Source organism: Triticum urartu, chromosome 2, assembly GCF_003073215.2.
Source record: "Triticum urartu cultivar G1812 chromosome 2, Tu2.1, whole genome shotgun sequence".
In the NCBI taxonomy this organism is placed as follows: Eukaryota; Viridiplantae; Streptophyta; class Magnoliopsida; order Poales; family Poaceae; genus Triticum; species Triticum urartu.
In genome coordinates, this window is record NC_053023.1 from 578,777,363 (window position 1) to 578,791,783 (window position 14,421).

The following is a 14,421-nucleotide window of genomic DNA, read 5'->3' on the forward strand; positions in this document are numbered from 1 at the left end:
ACTCAGTGGCCTGGCAGCCCATGAAAAGCCTCGATTTTGGTCCTGTCAGCCCATGAAAAGCCTCGCATGTTTTTATTTGCCAAGTCTTTTCTGCTTTGATGAGATTTATAGTATCTTCTGATAAACCGGCGTTTATTGACCCGGTTTGGCTTTCAACTACACGTTGTCAGTACATGATCAGTTATAATCCCGTGCTTATTGACACGGCCTGGTTTCGACTATAAGTTGCCAAAATTACATATGGATAATCCGGTGTTTATTACAAACCAGTACGGTTTTATCATAAACCGGCCTTCGGGGGCTACAGGAGTTGATATTCGAACCAAAGAGAGCATAGCTTCGCCAGCATATGACAATCAGCATACATTTGGAAGTGTTGGCTTATAAAGGATTGGGTTATCACCCTTACTGCACAGGTATCATAAGCCGGTAGTACGATTCAATATTACAGGTATGATATTATTTATACATGATTATTTTTAAACCGGCCCTGGCTTTTGACGTTAAGTCACCAGGGCATACGTTGTTTAAACTCTGTGCAGGATTTGCAGAACTATGACTTATATAAATGCTTAAGTCCAAGCTCATTGATGCTTCAAAATGATTATCCATTTCTGGATTTTCTCAAAGGCTATAAGTCGCTGGGTTATAAAATCCCGGATTGCAATGAATGCGCATTAAGTCGCCATTGGCCAAGAGCCACTGAGTATTTAAACTCCAGTTTTACTTGTCAACTGATAAGATATTTCAATCTTTAATAGCCAAACTTTGCTAGATTGTCATGATGATATTGGAGGATTGAGGTTTTCATACCGGATTATATTCTTCAAATCTTGAATAGCCAACATGGCTGGATTTTTATGGTTATCAATAACCAAGTATTACGATTGAGGTTTTCAAAGTCGCTTTAGCGCAGTGGCTATTGTTTTATTAATGGATATGATTTGTTCTACAATGGAAGGAAAAGTCCCGAGTCGCTGCAGGCTTACGACCCGGCACTTGGGGGCAACATTATTCAAAGTGAGATTACATCGAATATGCAAGTCCCATGTCACTGCCAACATGCACCATGGCACTTGGGGGCTAATGCAAAGTCACTTTTCCTAACCTTATTGAAGACCCGACTCATCACATTGTACTGAGCCGGCCCTTGGAGGTTACCAATTGCTTCTGTCAACAATTCAAGGTACAAAGCTTTTAATCCATTATATTGAAGGGTCCACTGCTCAGTTGGTAAAGCACAACGCTCTTAACCTTGTGGACATGGATTCAAGCCCCATGATGGGGGTTACATCATATGATATTATTTTCAATGAAGTATATATAAAGTCCCAGCTCAATATTATCTTACCGAGCCGGCCCTTGGGGGAAACTATTGGAAATATGCCCTAGAGGCAATAATAAATTGATTATTATTATATTTCCTTGTTCATGATAATCGTTTATTATCCATGCTATAATTGTATTGATAGGAAACTCAGATACATGTGTGGATACATAGACAACACCATGTCCCTAGTAAGCCTCTAGTTGACTAGCTCGTTGATCAATAGATGGTTATGGTTTCCTAACCATGGACATTGGATGTCGTTGATAAAGGGATCACATCATTAGGAGAATGATGTGATGGACAAGACCCAATCCTAAGCATAGCACTAGATCGTGTAGTTCGTATGCTAAAGCTTTTCTAATGTCAAGTATCATTTCCTTAGACCATGAGATTGTGCAACTCCCGGATACCGTAGGAGTGCTTTGGGTGTATCAAACGTCACAACGTAACTGGGTGGCTATAAAGGTACACTACGGGTATCTCCGAAAGTGTCTGTTGGGTTGGCACGAATCGAGACTGGGATTTGTCACTCCGTGTGACGGAGAGGTATCTCTGGGCCCACTCGGTAGGACATCATCATAATGTGCACAATGTGATCAAGGAGTTGATCACGGGATGATGTGTTACGGAACAAGTAAAGAGAATTGCCGGTAACGAGATTGAACAAGGTATAGGGATACCGACGATCGAATCTCGGGCAAGTACAATACCGCTAGACAAAGGGAATTGAATACGGGATTGATTAAGTCCTTGACATCGTGGTTCATCCGATTAGATCATCGTGGAACATGTGGGAGCCAACATGGGTATCCAGATCCCGCTGTTGGTTATTGACCGGAGATCGTCTCGGTCATGTCTGCATGTCTCCCGAATCCGTAGGGTCTACACACTTAAGGTTCGATGACGCTAGGGTTATAAAGGAAGTTTGTATGTGGTTACCGAATGTTGTTCGGAGTCCTGGATGAGATCCCGGACGTCACGAGGAGTTCCGGAATGGTCCGGAGGTAAAGATTTATATATGGGAAGTCCTGTTTTGGTCACCGGAAGAGTTTCGGGGTTTATCGGTAATGTACCGGGACCACCGGGAGGGTCCCGGGGGTCCACCAAGTGGGGCCACCTGCCCCGGGGGGGGCACATGGGCTGTAGGGAGTGTTCCTTGGCCTACATGGGCCAAGGGCACCAGCCCCACTGAGGCCCATGCGCCTAAGAGGTGGAAAGGGGGCAAACCCTAGGGGATATGGGCCTTAGGGCCCATATTGGTGCGCCTCCCTCTCCCATCCCCTCTTGGCCGCCCCCTTGCCTCCCCATCTAGGGCTGCCGCCCCCCCTAGGGGTGGGAACCCTAGAGGGGGCGCAGCCCCTCCCCTTCCCTATATATATTGAGGCATTGGGCTGCCCAGAACACACGCGATTCGATCTCTCGTTGGTGCAGCCCTGCATCTCTCTCTTCCTCCTCTTCTGTGGTGCTTGGCGAAGCCCTGCAGGATAGCCACGCTCCTCTACCACCACCACACCGTTGTGCTGCTGCTGGATGGAGTCTTCCTCAACCTCTCCCTCTCTCCTTGCTGGATCAAGGCATGGGAGACGTCACCGGGTTGTACGTGTGTTGAACGCGGAGGTGCCGTCCGTTCGGCACTTGGTCATCGGTGATTTGGATCACGGCGAGTACGACTCCATCAACCCCGTTCTCTTGAACGCTTCCGCTTAGCGATCTACAAGGGTATGTAGATGCACTCTCCTTCCCCTCGTTGCTAGTCTCTCCATAGATTGATCTTGGTGACACGTAGGAAAATTTTGAATTTATGCTACGTTCCCCAACAGTGGCATCATGAGCCAGGTCTATGCGTAGTTTCTATGCACGAGTAGAACACAAAGTAGTTGTGGGCGTTGATTTTGTTCAATATGCTTGCCGTTACTAGTCTTATCTTGATTCGGCGGCATCGTGGGATGAAGCGGCCCGGACCAACCTTACACGTACTCTTACGTGAGACCGGTTCCACCAACAAACATGCACTAGTTGCATAAGGTGGCTGGCGGGTGTCTGTCTCTCCCACTTTAGTCGGATCGGATTCGATGAACAGGGTCCTTATGAAGGGTAAATAGCAATGGGCATATCACGTTGTGGTCTTTGCGTACGTAAGAAATGTTCTTGCTAGAAACCCATAGCAGCCACGTAAAACATGCAAACAACAATTAGAGGACATCTAACTTGTTTTTGTAGGGTATGCTATGTGATGTGATATGGCCAAAGGATGTGATGAATGATATATGTGATGTATGAGATTGATCATGTTCTTGTAATAGGAATCACGACTTGCATGTCGATGAGTATGACAACCGGCAGGAGCCATAGGAGTTGTCTTTATTTATTTATGACCTGCGTGTCAACTTAAACGTCATGTAATTACTTTACTTTATTGCTAACCGTTAGCTGTAGTAGTAGAAGTAATAGATGACATGACAACTTCAAGAAGACACGATGATGGAGATCATGATGATGGAGATCATGGTGTCATGCCGATGACAAGATGATCATGGAGCCCCAAGATGGAGATCAAAGGAGCTATATGATATTGGCCATATCATGTCACTATTTGATTGCATGTGATGTTTATCATGTTTATACATCTTATTTGCTTAGAACGACGGTAGTAAATAAGATGATCCCTCATTAAAATTTCAAGAAGTGTTCTCCCCTAACTATGCACCGTTGCTACAGTTCGTCGTTTCGAAGCACGCCGTGATGATCGGGTGTGATAGATCCTTACGTTCACATACAACGGGTGTAAGACAGTTTTACACATGCAAAACACTTAGGGTTAACTTGACAAGCCTAGCATGTACAGACATGGCCTCGGAACACAGAAGACCGAAAGGTCGAGCATGAGTCGTATAGAAGATACGATCAACATGAAGATGTTCACCGACGTTGACTAGTCCATCTCACGTGATGATCGGACACGGCCTAGTTGACTCGGATCATGTAATCACTTAGATGACTAGAGGGATGTCTATCTGAGTGGGAGTTCATAAGATGAACTTAATTATCCTGAACATAGTCAAAAGGATTTTGCAAATTATGTCGTAGCTCGCGCTTTAGTTCTACTGTTTAGATATGTTCCTAGAGAAAAATTAGTTGAAAGTTGAAAGTAGCAATTATGCGGACTAGGTCCGTAAACTGAGGATTGTCCTCATTACTTCTTAGAAGGCTTATGTCCTTAATGCACCGCTCAGTGTGCTGAACCTCGAACGTTGTCTGTGGATGTTGTGAACATCTAACATACACATTTTGATAACTACGTGATAGTTCATTTAAACGGTTTAGAGTTGAGGCACCAAAGACGTTTTTGAAATGTCGCGAAACATATGAGATGTTTTGAGGACTGAAATTGGAATTTCAGGCTCGTGCCCACGTCAAGAGGTATAAGACCTCTGACGATTTTCTTAGCCTACAAACTAAGGGAGAAAAGCTCAATTGTTGAGCTTGTGCTCAGATTGTCTGAGTACAACAATCATTTGAATCAAGTGGGAGTTGATCTTCCAGATAAGATAGTGATGTTTCTCCGAAGTCATTACCACCAAGCTGCTAGAGCTTCGTGATGAACTATAATGTATCAGGGACATATATGATGATCCTTGAGATATTCGCGATGTTTGATACCGCGAAAGTAGAAATCAAGAAGGAGCATCAATTGTTGATGGTTAGTGAAACCACTAGTTTCAAGAAGGGCAAGGGCAAGAAGGGATACTTCATGACATGGCAATTCAGCTGCTGCTCTAGTGAAGAAACCCAAGGTTGAACCCAAACCCGAGACTAAGTGCTTCTGTAATAAGGGGAACAACCACTGGAGCAGAATTACCCTAGATACTTGGTAGATTAGAAGGCTGGCAAGGTCGATAGAAGTATATTGGATATACATTGTGTTGATGTGTACTTTACTAGTACTCCTAGTGGCACCAGGGTATTAGATACCGGTTCGGTTGCTAAGTGTTAGTAACTCGAAATAAAAGCTACGGAATAAACGGAGACTAGCTAAAGGTGAGCTGATGATATGTGTTGGAAGTGTTTCCAATGTTGATATAATCAAATATCGTACGCTCCTTCTACCATCGAGATTGGTGTTTGCGTTGAGCATAGACATGATTGGATTATGTCTATCGCAATACGATCATTCATTTAAGGAGAATAATGGTTACTCTCTTTATTTGAATAATACCTTCAATGGTCTTACACCTAAAATGAATGGTTTATTGAATCTCGATCGAAGTGATACACATGTTCATGCCAAAAGATAGTAATGATAGTACCACCTACTTGTGGCACAGCCACGTAAGTCATATCGGTATAAAACGCATGAAGAAGCTCCATGTTGATGGATCTTTGGACTCACTCATTTTGAAAAGTTTGAGACATGTGAACCATGTCTATTGGTGTATGCATGAAGAAACTCCATGCAAATGGACCGTTTGGACTCACTTGATTTTGAATCACTTGAGGCATGCAAATCATACCACATGGGCAAGATGACTGAAAGCCTCGGTTTCAGTAAAATGGAACTAGAAAGCAAATTGTTGGAAGTAATACATTTTGATGTGTGCAGTCCAATGAGTGCTGAGGCATGTAGTGGATATCGTTATGTTCTTTCTTCACAGATGATTTGAGTAGATGTTGAGTACATTTATTTGATGAATCACGAGTCTGAATTATTGAAAGGTTCAAGTAATTTCAGTGTGAAGTTGAAAGATCATCGTGACAAGAGGATAAAAGATCTATGATATGATCATAGAGATGAATATATGAATTACGAGTTTGGCACAAAATTAAGACATTGTGGAAATCGTTTCACAACTAATACAGCCTGGAACACCATAGTGTGATGGTGTGTCCGAACATCATAACTGCACCCCATTGAATATGATGCATACCATGATGTCTCTTATCAAATTACCACAATAGTTTATGGGTTAAGCATTAAAGACAACCACATTCACTTTAAATAGGGCACCACGTAATTCCGATGAGATGACACCGTATGGTTTAGAGAAATCTAAGCTGTCATTTCTTAAAAGTTTGGGGCTGCGACACTTATGTGGAAAAGTTTTAGGCCGATAAGCTCGAACCCAAAGCGGATAAATACATCTTCATAGGACAACCCAAAAACAGTTGGGTATACCTCCTGTCTCAGATCCGAAAGCAATAAAGGATTGTTTCTAGAATCGGTTCCTTTCTCGAGGAAAAGTTTCTCTCGAAAGAATTGAGTGGGAGGATGGTGGAGACTTGATGAGGTTATTGAACCGTCACTTCAACTAGTGTATAGGAGGGCACAAAGAGTTGTTCCTGTGGCACCTACACCAATTGAAGTGGAAGCTTATGATATTGATCATGAGACTTCGGATCAAGTCACTCCCAAACCTCGTGGGATGACAAGGATGCGTACTGCTTCAGAGTGGTACGTAATCCTGTTTTGGAAGTCATGTTGCTAGACAACAATGAACCTACGAGCTATGGAGAAGCGATGGTGGGCCCGGATTCCGATAAATGGCTCGAGGCCATAAAATCCGAGAGAGGATCCATGTATGAAAACAAAGTGTAGACTTTGGAAGAACTACTTGATGGTCGTAAGGCTGTTGAGTGTAGATGGATTTTAAAAGGAAGACGGACAATGATGGTAAATGTCACCATTAAGAAAGCTCGACTTGTCGTTAAGATGTCTTCTGACAAGTTCAAGGAGTTGACTACGGTGAGATTTTCTCACTCGTAGCGATGCTAAGAGTCTGTTGGAATTATATTAGCAGTCACTGCATTACTTATGAAATCTTGCAGATAGGATGTCAAAACATTGTTTCCTCGACGATTTTCTTGAGGAAAGGTTGTATATGATACAACCGGAAGGTTTTTGTCAATCCTGAAAGATGCTAATAAGTATGCAAAGCTCCAGCAATCCTTCTGAGGACTGGAGTGAGCATCTCGGAGTTGGAATATATACTTTGATGAGATGATCAAAGATTTTGGGTTTATACAAAGTTTATGAGAAACTTGTATTTCCAAAGAAGTGAGTGGGAGCACTATAGAATTTCTGATGAGTATATGTTTTAACATATTGTTGATCGGAAATGACGTAGAATTTCTGGAAAGCATATAGGGTTATTTGGAAAGTGTTTTCAATGGAAAACCTGGATTAAGCTACTTGAGCATTGAGCATCAAGATCTATAAGGATAGATCAAAACGCTTAGTGGTACTTTCAAATGAGCACATACCTTGACATGATCTTGAAGGTGTTCAAGATGGATCAGTCAAAGAAGGAGTTCTTGCCTGAGTAGTAAGGTATGAAGTTGAGACTTAAAGCTCGACCACGGCAGAAGAAAGAGGAAGGACGAAGGTCATCCCCTATGCTTAAGACATAGGCTCTACAGTATGCTATGCTGTGTACCGCACCTGAAATGTGCCTTGCCATGAGTCAGTCAAGGGGTACAAGAGTGATCCAAGAATGGATCACAGGACAGCGGTCAAAGTTATCCTTAGTAACTAGTGGACTAAGAAATTTTCTCGATTATGGAGGTGGTAAAAGAGTTCGTCGTAAAGAGTTACGTCGATGCAAGCTTAACACCTATCCGGATAGCTCCGATAGAGATACCGGATACGTATAATGGAGCAACAATTTAGAATAGCTCCAAGTAGAACAGTTATTTGGAATAGCTCCAAATAGAACGTGGTAGCTACATCTAGGAGATGACATAGAGATTTGTAAAGCACACACGGATCTGAAAGGTTCAGACCCGTTGACTATAACCTCTCTCACAAGCATAACATGATCAAACCCAGAACTCATCGAGTGTTAATCACATGGTAAATGTGAACTAGATTATTGACTCTAGTAAACTCTTTGGGTGTTAGTCACATGGGGATGTGACCTGTGAGTGTTAATCACATGGCGATGTGAACTAGATTATTGACTCTAGTGCAAGTGGGAGACTGTTGGAAATATGCCCTAGAGGCAATAATAAATTGATTATTATTATATTTCCTTGTTCATGATAATCGTTTATTATCCATGCTATAATTGTATTGATAGGAAACTCAGATACATGTGTGGATACATAGACAACACCATGTCCCTAGTAAGCCTCTAGTTGACTAGCTCGTTGATCAATAGATGGTTATGGTTTCCTAACCATGGACATTGGATGTCGTTGATAAACGGGATCACATCATTAGGAGAATGATGTGATGGACAAGACCCAATCCTAAGCTATAGCACTTTAGATCGTGTAGTTCGTATGCTAAATTGATTGAGCTCAGATACATGTGTGATACTAACACAATGTCCCTAGTAAGCCTCTAGTTGACTAGCTCGTTGATCAATAGATGGTTATGGTTTCCTGACCATGGACATTGGATGTCATTGATAATGGGATCACATCATTAGGAGAATGATGTGATGGACAAGACCATCTCTAGCACAAAGATCGTGTAGTTCGTACGCTAAAGCTTTTATAATGTCAAGTACCATTTCCTTAGACCATGAGATTGTGCAACTCCCGGATACCGTAGGATTGCTTTGGGTGTACAAACGTCACAACGTAACTGGGTGACTATAAAGGTGCACTACAGGTATCTCCGAAAGTGTCTGTTGGGTTGGCACGAAATCGAGACTGGGATTTGTCACTCCGTGTAAACGGAGAGGTATCTCTGGGCCCACTCGGTAGGACATCATCATAATGTGCACAATGTGATCAAGGAGTTGATCACGGGATATGTGTTACGGAAACGAGTAAAGAGACTTGCCGGTAACGAGATTGAACAAGGTATCGGATACCGACGATCGAATCTCGGGCAAGTACAATACCGCTAGACAAAGGGAATTGATACGGGATTGATTAAGTCCTTGACATCGTGGTTCATCCGATGAGATCATCGTGGAACATGTGGGAGCCAACATGGGTATCCAGATCCCGCTGTTGGTTATTGACCGGAGAACGTCTCGGTCATGTCTGCATGTCTCCCGAACCCGTAGGGTCTACACACTTAAGGTTCGATGACGCTAGGGTTATAAAGGAAGTTTGTATGTGGTTACCGAATGTTGTTCGGAGTCCCGGATGAGATCCCAGACGTCACGAGGAGTTCCGGAATGGTCCGGAGGTAAAGATTTATATATGGGAATCCTGTTTTGGTCACCGGAAGAGTTTGGGGTTTATCGGTAACGTACCGGGACCACCAGGGAGGGTCCCGGGGGTCCACCAAGTGGGGCCACCAACCACGGAGGCCTTCATGGGCCAAGAGTGGTAGGGCCTAGCCATGGGCCGCCTCCCACATAGGCCCATGCGCCTAAGAGGTGGAGAGAGGGGAAACCCTAGGGATATGGGCCTAAGGCCCACCCTAGGGGGCGCCTCCCTCTCCCATCCCCTCTTGGCCGCCCCTTGTCCCCATCTAGGGCTGCCGCCCCCCCTAGGGGTGGAACCCTAGAGGGGGCGCAGCCCCTCCCCTTCCCTATATATATTGAGGCATTGGGCTGCCCAGAACACACGCGATTCGATCTCTCGTTGGTGCAGCCCTGCATCTCTCTCTTCCTCCTCTTCTGTGGTGCTTGGCGAAGCCCTGCAGGATAGCCACTCTCCTCCACCACCACCACACCGTTGTGCTGCTGCTGGATGGAGTCTTCCTCGACCTCTCCCTCTCTCCTTGCTGGATCAAGGCATGGGAGACGTCACCGGGCTGTACGTGTGTTGAACGCGGAGGTGCCGTCCGTTCGGCACTTGGTCATCGGTGATTTGGATCACGGCGAGTACGACTCCATCAACCCCGTTCTCTTGAACGCTTCCGCTTAGCGATCTATAAGGGTATGTAGATGCACTCTCCTTCCCCTCGTTGCTAGTCTCTCCATAGATTGATCTTGGTGACACGTAGGAAAATTTTGAATTTATGCTACGTTCCCCAACAGAAACACGTTGATGTTCCAATTTACATGATCATATTTATAAAGTCCGTGCTCATTATTGCAGAATAACCCGGCCCTTGGGGGCTACACTGGTTGATTTTTTTTAGCATCAGAGTATTACAAGTCCCAGGTTGCTGCAAGCATGACAACTCGGCACTTGGGGGCTACATAATATGGAGTATTCAGTTTTTATTAGTGGCTGAGATGAACAACATGGATTTCTTCAAAGTGGAAGTATTTATATTGAAGCAAGTCTTAAGTTATCACTTTATTCTGCTCAAGACTTGGGGGCTACAGGTAATATGGATATAAGATCGATTACATGACCCGGTGTCAACAACAATTATGACCCGGCAGCGTCTGTTTTATAACCTGGCAATTTTGATAATAATAAACCGGCAAGTTTTACATCTTCAAGCCGGTTGAAAGTCAGATGAGTATTTCAATACCAATATTTTTTAATCTAGCGCTTTGGAAGCCGGTTCAAGTGGATTATTTCTTACAATATTTCTCTACAAGAGACCAATGTCAGCAAATTGACTCTGAAGTTGGCTTATTGACCCGGATTTCTCAAGAAAAGTATCTGGATATTTTGCATTCACAAAGTTTGGACGTATCTACTAAAGGAGATTTGCTACGAGTTGATGGGCATGTATCAAGAAGGAAATGATAAGGACTTAAAGATGATCAAGTGCCGGTTTACAAGAATTTTTAACTCGGAGTACGACTTGTCAAGGTTGTTCTTGTGTTTGTTTTACATGATCAGTTCAACATGGATAAATACAAATTAAACTGGGGGCTAATGTCGGGGATATACCCCGCGGCGTAACCCGGTCGGAAGTATAACCCGGACGGACTTGGCGATTCACCGGCGACCCGCACTGACCAGACAGTTTATAAGCAACCCGACTGAACGTTATGGCTCACTAGTAACCCGGCGGGCGGGACAGACGGATGACAACGCCCAAGGCCCAGAAGGCCGGTTTATGTTAATGGTGGGCCGGTTTAAGAGAAAAGGTGTGAGGAATATTTCCCTTACAAGGAGTCAAGACCCGGACTTGTATCCGGTTTGTATTAGAAGATAGACTAGTCCTAATCCTAATAGGACTCCACATGTAATCCGCCCCTTCAATATATATAAGGAGGGGCAGGGCTCCCCAAAGAGGGACAAGCAACAAGCAAGAAGCTCAATAATCTATAGGGCTAGACACAACCAAAGGGGGAGCCGGCTTATGCGGCGACTCTCTCATGAGCATAATGAGATCTAGCCACAAACAGCATGTAGGGCTATTACCGGATGATGTTTCCCGGGGCTCGAAGCTGTCTAAATACTTGTCTTATGTTGCGTCTCCCGATTCCGCTCAACCCCTCTCAAGCTACTACAAAGATGCGTTGGCCCCATGACTAATAAGTCCTCACACTAAGACATCTGCCGTGACAATTCCACGATAGGGATGATGGAGAAGAGGACAAGAACTAGTGTCCGATTGAATACGAGTATTTGCCAGAAGTCTGCTACCCTTGCGGGATAATTGGACATGATGATAGAGCCCGTGAGATCAAACTTAAAAAGGGTGAACGCACACAGTTTGGACCATGGCTATGCACGTTTATGCCAAACCATAGGTGTGGAGATGGACGTGAGCGTTGGAGTCAGGACCGTTCTAACTCCGAGGGAGGGGGGGAGGAGGCAACAGTGGGTCACACATCATTAGTATGTGGAAAGTGAAGAAGGGTAGTGCAGCAAGGCCCCGTCTTGGCGCGATGAGGGCACGAAATATGAGACTCCATAGCAAAAAAAATTAGCCAAGAGTTTAATCTGCTTTCAGTTGATAAGCAGTTATAAGTTCTATATATGCATGTTTGCCAACAATTAAGAAAAAAAGCAGAAAGGGTCGCGTATCTAACTGTCAGTGCATATGCTATTCTGAGGCGGCGCCACCTGGGATGCCCCAACCACTAGTACATCCACAACGACAACACATGTGCCTGTCAAAAAAAGATAATGCAGCTGCACGAGACAACGTAGAAAAATACCACTTTGCACGCTCGAGACTACAGTTTGTATGAATCTTACAACAATTGATCTAGCGATGAAAAACTTAGATGTGCCATAGCTAATTCGACACTAAAATCTGATTTTTTTTAATCGAACGAATAACTAGTAAATATAAATCGACACTAAAATAGCATCCATCTGAAGGAACACATAATCACCCCCCCCCCTCCTCCCTATTCCATCCACGAACATTTCAATTACAATAATTCTACACTTACAAAAGATGCTACGTAAGTTTACTAAACATTCCCTAAATCCTCTCCCCCGCCCCCTGATTTTAACTGGGGTGGGGCCCAGCCGCTAATCTTGATCCAATTAATAACCTCCACATCACTCTTTTTTACGTAAAATCCTCACGGTAGCTTTCGTACGTGTAGCATTGCTCTTTGAGTTATTATCAAAGAGCAAGGGCACGCGGACCAATCTATGATTGGATGGTTAAAAAGACAGTGGTATCCCCAGCCCACCAGGATTCAAGTCCTGATGCTCGCATTTATTCCTGGATTTATTTCAGAGGTGCCTACGGTGACTTGTATATTTCAATATGATATGCTGGCTCAGTCTTTCGGAGGTGCTCATAGGGATAGGGTGTGTGTGTGCGCGTTCATAGGGGGTGAGTATATGCGCGTGTATATGAGCGCCTGCGTGTTTCCATGAAGTAGTGGGTGGAAGATGGGATCACACCAACTTCCCCGCTCTCTTCGCCGAACTTCAGGCATTACCACCCGCGTCTCGCCATATTAGGTGGTTGACCATCGGGGTACTAGACTGGACGCTATGGACTGTTAGGAATAAGCTTGTGATTCAGCATGTCCCTCTTTGTCGCGCTACTAACACTTTGTTCAAATGGTCTGGTTACTTGCAGTTTTGGCAGGGAGAGAGACACCATCACCTTCATCATCTCCCAACTTCGTGCGATGGCTCTCAAGATGGCTCCCCGCTTCCCCCACCACCACCAAAGTCGGATTAGATCTTCTCTACCTCGCCGCCACCGTTGTTTATGTGTTGTGCGTGCTTCATTTCTGTGTTGGGCTTGTTGTGATGTGCCCACAGCTGGATCTTGGCTCGTGTGTGTGTGTGCATGTGTGTTGGACCTTGCCTGTGTTGGCGCTGTATGTGTGTTGTTCGGATTGGTACCTTGTTGACTTTTTGCTCGGTGGTTTGTTTTATTTATAAAGCGGGGCGAAAACCTTTTACGATAACATGTATGGACAAAATTGTAAAATTGATTAATTCTAAGTCGATTAAGCACTAATTGCCCTTTTTTTTACCATGCGAATACTTAAGTTTAACAGTCTTGCTAAAGCTTTTTATCCTTTTTTTACCAAAAATTGTAAAATCGACTAATCTTAGTCGACTAGCACTAATTGCCTTTTAAACAACGCGAATACTTAAATTTAATCCATTTTTACCATGATTTATCCATCTAGAGGATGGAGATCCATGGATATTTTATAGGTAATTTTTATTGCGGGGATTATAGGTGATAGTTCAAAGACACAATAGCTAGATAAGATACCACAGACCAGTCGATCGAGTAGTCCCAAGACATTTGTTGCAAAAATAAAATATTGTACGGCAATTACACGAACATGTCCTAAAAAGCAAGCCGATACAAATCGAAAGCCTACAAAATATGTTAAGGGCCGGAAAGCTATCGTCTAGCACTACTTCAGCGAAGGGAACTCGGTGGTGTCATCTAGGCTCGGTGGCGGCGGCGGAGGAGCTTGCTGGGGAGCCGCCGGCGCCTCCACGCCTTCTGCAGGGGCCGCCTCGTTCATGGACCTCTTTGGCGCTCCGAATTGCTGATTCCTCGATGCTCCGTTGTAGTTATTGTTATTGTAATATCTACCTTGCTTTGCTGCGCCCTGTGCCTTGCTGCTATCCGCCGAAGCCCCTGCGCTCTTATCATCACCGGAAACTCCATTGCTCGCCTTCGCCTTCGCTCTTGCCTCCGCTTCCGCCTTCGCCCTTGCCTCCGCTTCCGCCTTTGCCTTGGCCCTGGCCTGTCTCTCCCGCTGGTTTTTCCTGATTACGTAATCCCGGGCAGAAGGGTAGGCCTGGCCGAGTAGATCCTTGGTATGATCGGCGGCCGG